The sequence below is a fragment of the Ictidomys tridecemlineatus genome, chromosome 8, assembly GCF_052094955.1.
Source record: "Ictidomys tridecemlineatus isolate mIctTri1 chromosome 8, mIctTri1.hap1, whole genome shotgun sequence".
NCBI lineage: Eukaryota > Metazoa > Chordata > Mammalia > Rodentia > Sciuridae > Ictidomys > Ictidomys tridecemlineatus.
Window position 1 is genome coordinate 17,654,254 of NC_135484.1, and position 6,098 is coordinate 17,660,351.

Consider the following 6,098-nt stretch of genomic DNA (forward strand, 5'->3'; position numbering starts at 1 on the left):
GGTCACCATCAGATGTGGCTTCTAGTCCTTCACCTCCAGAAATGTGAGCAAAAATAAATCTCTTTTCTTTACAAAGTAGCCTGCCTAAGGTGTTTCATTGTAGTAATGAAATGCTGACAAATATACCAACATTAGAACAAGTTTCTCTTCCGGAATAAGTAAGTAGAATTCCCTGATTGGGAGTTCATTTTACCGTCCAAATCCATGAGCTTCAGATACAGAGAATGAAGACTCTGCCGGTAAGTAAGCAGGAGTTGAGCTATGGGGGAATGGACTGGTGGCCATCTGTGTGGGCCACACAGTGAGTACCAACCCTGAGATCCTCAAAGGAGTTCTTAAAAGCTATCATGGATACCTGGAACCTCCCTGGACTATAGGAGGGAGTGCCAGGGTTTCTCTTGAAGCTGGATTCAATACAGTTTGCACACAGGTTTGAAAACTAAAGATGTTCAAGGCAGGTCAAGCTACAGTTTCTGTTTGGTCAGTTGAAAATAAACTGTGAGTAGACTGCTTACACTACATCTGAGAATTTGGTGCTGACTGGTAATTATTTTTAAAAGGCAAATGTTTAGGAAACATATTAATACAGTTTAGATTTGGGGTGTCATAGAACAACTGAAAAGTGGAAGGAAATTAGTCTTTGATATATCTCGATTTCTCCATTCTGCTCCCCCCCCCCCTTCCTAGACCTCCCTGGAGCCCACGAGATTCCCATATTCTGTCATATCTTCTCCTGGAGCCTTTCTGCCCACTAAGGTACAAATAACTAATGACAATTCAGTTGCCACCCATTTCACGAATAAGCTTAGCTGTGTGGCATGATGGGCCTGAGGGAAAGAGAAGGAATTTGAGAACTGATCATTTCTGGAACAGAGATCTGACCCCAAGAAGGGTAGTCATCCGTTAAAATCATAGTGTATCGATGGCCCTGTATAATACGGAAGCCACTCACCATACGTGGCTTTCAAGTTTAACTGAACTGAATTAAAACCATATTAAAGGAATGAATTGCTCTGCTGTCACACTAGCTGCATACCAAATGCACAACAGGTACAGGCACCAGTGGCAAATGCAGAGATGGGACATTTCCATCAGCACAGAAAGGTCCATTGAGAGAGCTGGCTGAAGAGGGAAACCAGCAGGAGGTGACAGCTTTTGATACTTCCCAAGAAACTCCAACCTGATGCGTGTAGAGGCTCCTTTGGTGCTAATTTGGTTGGGTAGGTCTGGTTTGTTCATCTGTTTTGAGGCAGGAACCTGGATGGCGGCTGGGTGTCAGTGGGTATATAGTGCATAAATTAAAAAAAAAAAAAAACTGTGGACAGGGTGGGCATCTTTGAGTCAGGGATGGACCCCATTACCAATGCCACATGGGCTAGCCAAGATGAGAGACACTGACTGCAAAATCACTGTGGTTAGGTGAGTGAACAAATTGAACTTAAAATAATGTCTTATGCCATTATGTTAATTTGTATTCATTTACATTTTAAATGTATGGCATGTTGCATTATGCTAGTGACATAAAATTTCTTTTAAAAAGAGTTACCAAAATTTGAGCTGGGCATGGTAATCCAGCAATTTGGGAGGCTGAGGCAGGAGAATTGCAAGTTTGAGGCCAGCCTCAGCAACTTAGCAAGGCCCTAAGTAACTTAGTGAAACCTATTTCAAGAGGAAAAAATAAAAAAGGCTAGAGACTTAGCTCTGTGGCAAAATACCCCTGGGTTCAGTCCCTATTATCTGCCCCTCCTACCCCCCTCGGGGGGCGGGGAGTTTGAAGGGATAGCTCTAAAGAAAAAATTAGATAAAAACTAGTATGATGAAAATGCTTGGGCTAGACTTATAAATCAGTGGTAGAGTGCTCATCTTGTAGGTGCAAGACCCTGAGTTCTAACCCTGTCACCACACACACAAAAAAGTAACATGGCATGTGTATGCAAAAACAAGTTTAAAAAACACTGATGCAAAGCATAAAAAAAAAAAAAACCAAAAAACAAACAACTGCCATAAGAATGTGTTTCCAGGTAGGGGCAATTTATATGTCAGGTGTTCTGGGAATAGTGTTGAATGCTCACAAAACTTTTGGGGGACCATAAAAAGGCATTGATTTCATTTAAAGAAATCAAAGTAAAAAAATAAAGAAAATATATAATTTTTTTGGTCAAAGAAAATGTTTAAATATATAATATTATTTGCTTTCACACTAATACAGTTGGAAGATATTTAATTGTTTTTTTATGGAGGAAGGGCTTCAGAGGTCAAAAGTGCCCAGGCCCCATGGAAATCACAGTGTGGACCATTCTAGGTTCCCTTGGGAGGAACCCTGAGGCAATGGGACACAGAAAGGTAGAGCTTGCGCAGCAGCACCACCAGGGGGCGTGGTGAAGCAGTAGGCAATGAGCAGAAGGCCTGAGCCTAAGACAGAGATGGCAGCCTCTCCCAGGTGTGCTCCCTGGCTAGGTATGGAACGAGCTCAGCTGTGGGTCAGCAGACAGGGTGCCTGGTTGGGTCCAGGTCCTCTAGACAGAAGGACTAATCACTGCTCATGGGATTAGCACCTCCTGTCAGGATTGGTTTTGGGAGAGGGCAGGGTTGAGCCTTCAGAATGAAGTATTTCTAGGAGTGCGGAAAGGTCAGAATAGACAAATAGTGGGATTTAAGGCATCTTCTAGCAGGAAGATCTATTGGGTTTATGAAGCCCTGAAATCACACCACAGGGATGAGGGACAAATACCTAGTTGGCCTGAGTCATGCTGGTTATGACTAGAAGAAACACAGACATGATAAGCCCACACACCTCTTAAACACAAAGAGTAACTGGGGAATGCTGTTTCATACTCCTTTTGGATAAAAGGAGTCTCTGAAACAATTTCATAACACACCCTGAAGGCAAAGGATGATGCCCACAAAGTGAGAGGGCAAGTTACGGCTGTCCCTAAGACCTCTTGACAAGTCCTGGGAGGGCAGAGTATAAATGCCATTGCAAGTGGGCAGAGTGTGGCCAGAGGCCAAGTGTGCAGACCTATTCTATCATATCCTACGGTCGCTCTCCTGTTGCCGGGTGAAGCGAATGACTTTGATAAATCACCCTATTATAACTTGTGATAAAAGCAGCAGGTACTTAGAGAACTGACCAATAGACAACTGAAAAAGACAAATGGCTGCAGGAAGACAAGTGATATGAGTCGGGAAATAAGTGATATCCATTGTGAGGAGAGCGAGAGACAAAGCACACCAGACAGAGATGATATTCGGGGCTTGTGGACATTCATTGATTTGAGTCACCTGACAGTCCAGGAAAAAAGTTTCAATCACTAATCACATATGTTGAAAACCCCCAGAAAATGATGATGCATCTTGTAAATGCAAGGTATTATTAAGACTAAACCAAGCGAAGTGGAAAATTGAAGCAATTTTCTGTATACTTTCATTTGGGGCTCAAGCTCTGGAGCATTTGGTCAGGATTTTTTTTTTCCTTTAGCTAAGTGGTCTGAATATCTACCATAGTGATGTGTAGAATCAGCATAAAGGTTGTTTTCTTTTTTCTAAAGTCTTCAGCTTTTAGGCGGAGTCAGAATGACTACGCAGGGATAATAAACAAGTCTTGCAGCTACTTCTCTGTAAGACTCGTCTATTTTGTCCTGGTGGCTAAAGCTGTTTCTACAGTAGCACCCAGCACCTAGTCCACAAATCACTTCCTTCTTAAAACTCAAGGGTTTCTGCAAACCACATTAAAATGGTCTGTAGAGAGTGTGGCCCCATGTTTTCCACGACGTCAGAGTCTAGCCACGTGGGTCTGGGGGCTTGTTGGTGGGGGTGGGAAACACTGGTGGTTTCAGAGTCTGTTTAACCACAAATCTATAATGTGGGTTCGTGGGTTCGGTAATGGAAGAAGCCACAGTGGAGAGCCAGGGTGAAAATTCACTACGATTTTTCTGGCAGCCGTCATCGGTCAACAATACCCAAGCTGAGACCTCTAGTTGCCAATACATGCCCATGTTCCCAGGGTGGAAGGGCTACCAGTTGGAAGGAGGGAAGGGGGCAAATAAGAGTCTCTCCACTGAACAGAATGAAAGTGGAGGGAAGAATGAGATTTTGAGGAATTAATGAAGAACTCATGGATTCACAAAAGGGATGGAGAGGCAGGTTTCAGGAAGGAGTGATATTGTGCAGACCTCACGAGGCACACAATAGTTAGCCCATTTTTACTTGAAGAAATCTCACTCTCGCATTCTGCAGCAGCTGCCACTGTTTGGATTATGAATAGCAATAAGCCATATGGTGTGGCAGGAATGAATCACACATATTTTCACATGGACAAATATTATTATTCCAAAACATAAACACGTCAATATAAGTGTTTTTTTTTCTCCTGGGAGGAATACAGCTCCTGATCTCAGTTATAAGAAAATGACTCAGTCTGTCTGTGCAAAAATTACCTGCTAAGAATATTATTGGAAAAAAAAACAAAAACAAAAACAAAAACAAAAAACCTTGCACCACAATTTGATGTGATGGAGGAGAAACAGAAAGGAAAGGGAGGGAGAGGAAGAAGGGAAAGAATAAACGAGCAAATGGAAAGATGATGTGAGAAGGGGGCACACACTGTTCCTAGCTCTGCCATCTGGTTGGCTGTCTCCACTCCAGAACTCGCATAATGGAGAGAGCCGTGTGCTTGCCCGGAAATTATCATGCCAGATACCTAACAGCCAAGAGCAGAAGGCAAAGGTGGAGAGGACTTAATCAGGCCATTTAGACATGTCAACAAAGGGTTCTTCTGAAGCACATTGCTCACTCTTTCTCTGCTCTTCCCTTCAACGTCCTGAGGACAAAGTGCATCTCCCTGTCAATGTCATCACATTCTGCTGAGATTCCCTAGTTCTTCATTTGGTCTTCCCACTTCCCACGGTTGTTTCCACATTTTCTTTATTCTTCCTTGCCCCAGAAATCCTTACTTAAACTTCTCTTCAGAGAAGGTCCCCCTCTTGGTGACAGTGGTTCGTTTTGGCCTTCTTCCTTTCTCTCTCTCTTTCTGCCAAGGTGAGGTCCCTGCCTCCTAAGGCTTTCTGTCTGGCTTCCCAGGTTCCTAGGGGTCCTCTTATCTTCCAGAAGGGGGACAGCCCACGGGGGCTCAGGTAGGGCCATGTGTGCAGAGAGGGGCAGCTCAGGTACAGTCCTCTTTTTGCCATTTAGGTCCCATGGCCACCGGAAGTCAGCTTCGCTAACATAGAACCAGAACTGTGTCCTACTGAGGGAGATACTTTAGGAAAAAACTGCACAGTGCGTTTCCACAGTAGAGCAGATGACTTTTTAGTGGTTCCCCTCTCCCCGTGTAAAATTGCACACTTATTTCCTATATGTGAACAAATGGATCAATTCACCCAGGGAGTGAGCCTTTGTTCATGTTTTTAGAGTTGGAATCCTATATTATTAAAAAATAAACTTTAATCCAGCTTCACCTGTTGCTTGGTCACCCAGTTCATCCATGTGGATCTCAATGTCATGTCCTCTGGCCCTGACTGGCACCTTTGGTATCACTACCATATTCCAGCCCCCCAGTGGATTGCAGGAGGGATTTGTGCACCCAGAGTGGCCTCTTCTATCAGGTGAGCATTGTGGGTTGCTCCACCTGCTCCACCTGCGCACAGTCTTGAGGTCCAGCCAGGAGAACTACAGTGCAGGCATCATGGGGCAACTGGGTACAAATGCTAATTTCCAGGCCCCACCCTGGATCACCCAGTCAGAAACACTTGGGGAGGTGGTGGTGACATGCACAGCGAAGAGCCCAGCCATCTGTCGTAATCACCCTTCAGGGAGATTTGGCTGTGGTCTTGACTTTGAGAATCACTTCTGTGTTCAGTTTATTTCTTTTAGAGAAATAAAGAGACATTGAGAAGATTAAATTAGATAATATCTATGAAAACCCAGCAGTATCTAGCACTTACTAGAATTGTCATGCGTGTCAGTGAGTATTATATTTCCATTAATACTATTATATCAATGGGTTTTAAATTGAAATGGAGATTTTTATGTATGATCACTTTCTACTATCAACTCTGAGTGTCAAATACCCTACAGTGGTTTTTGCCTCTTATTTCCAA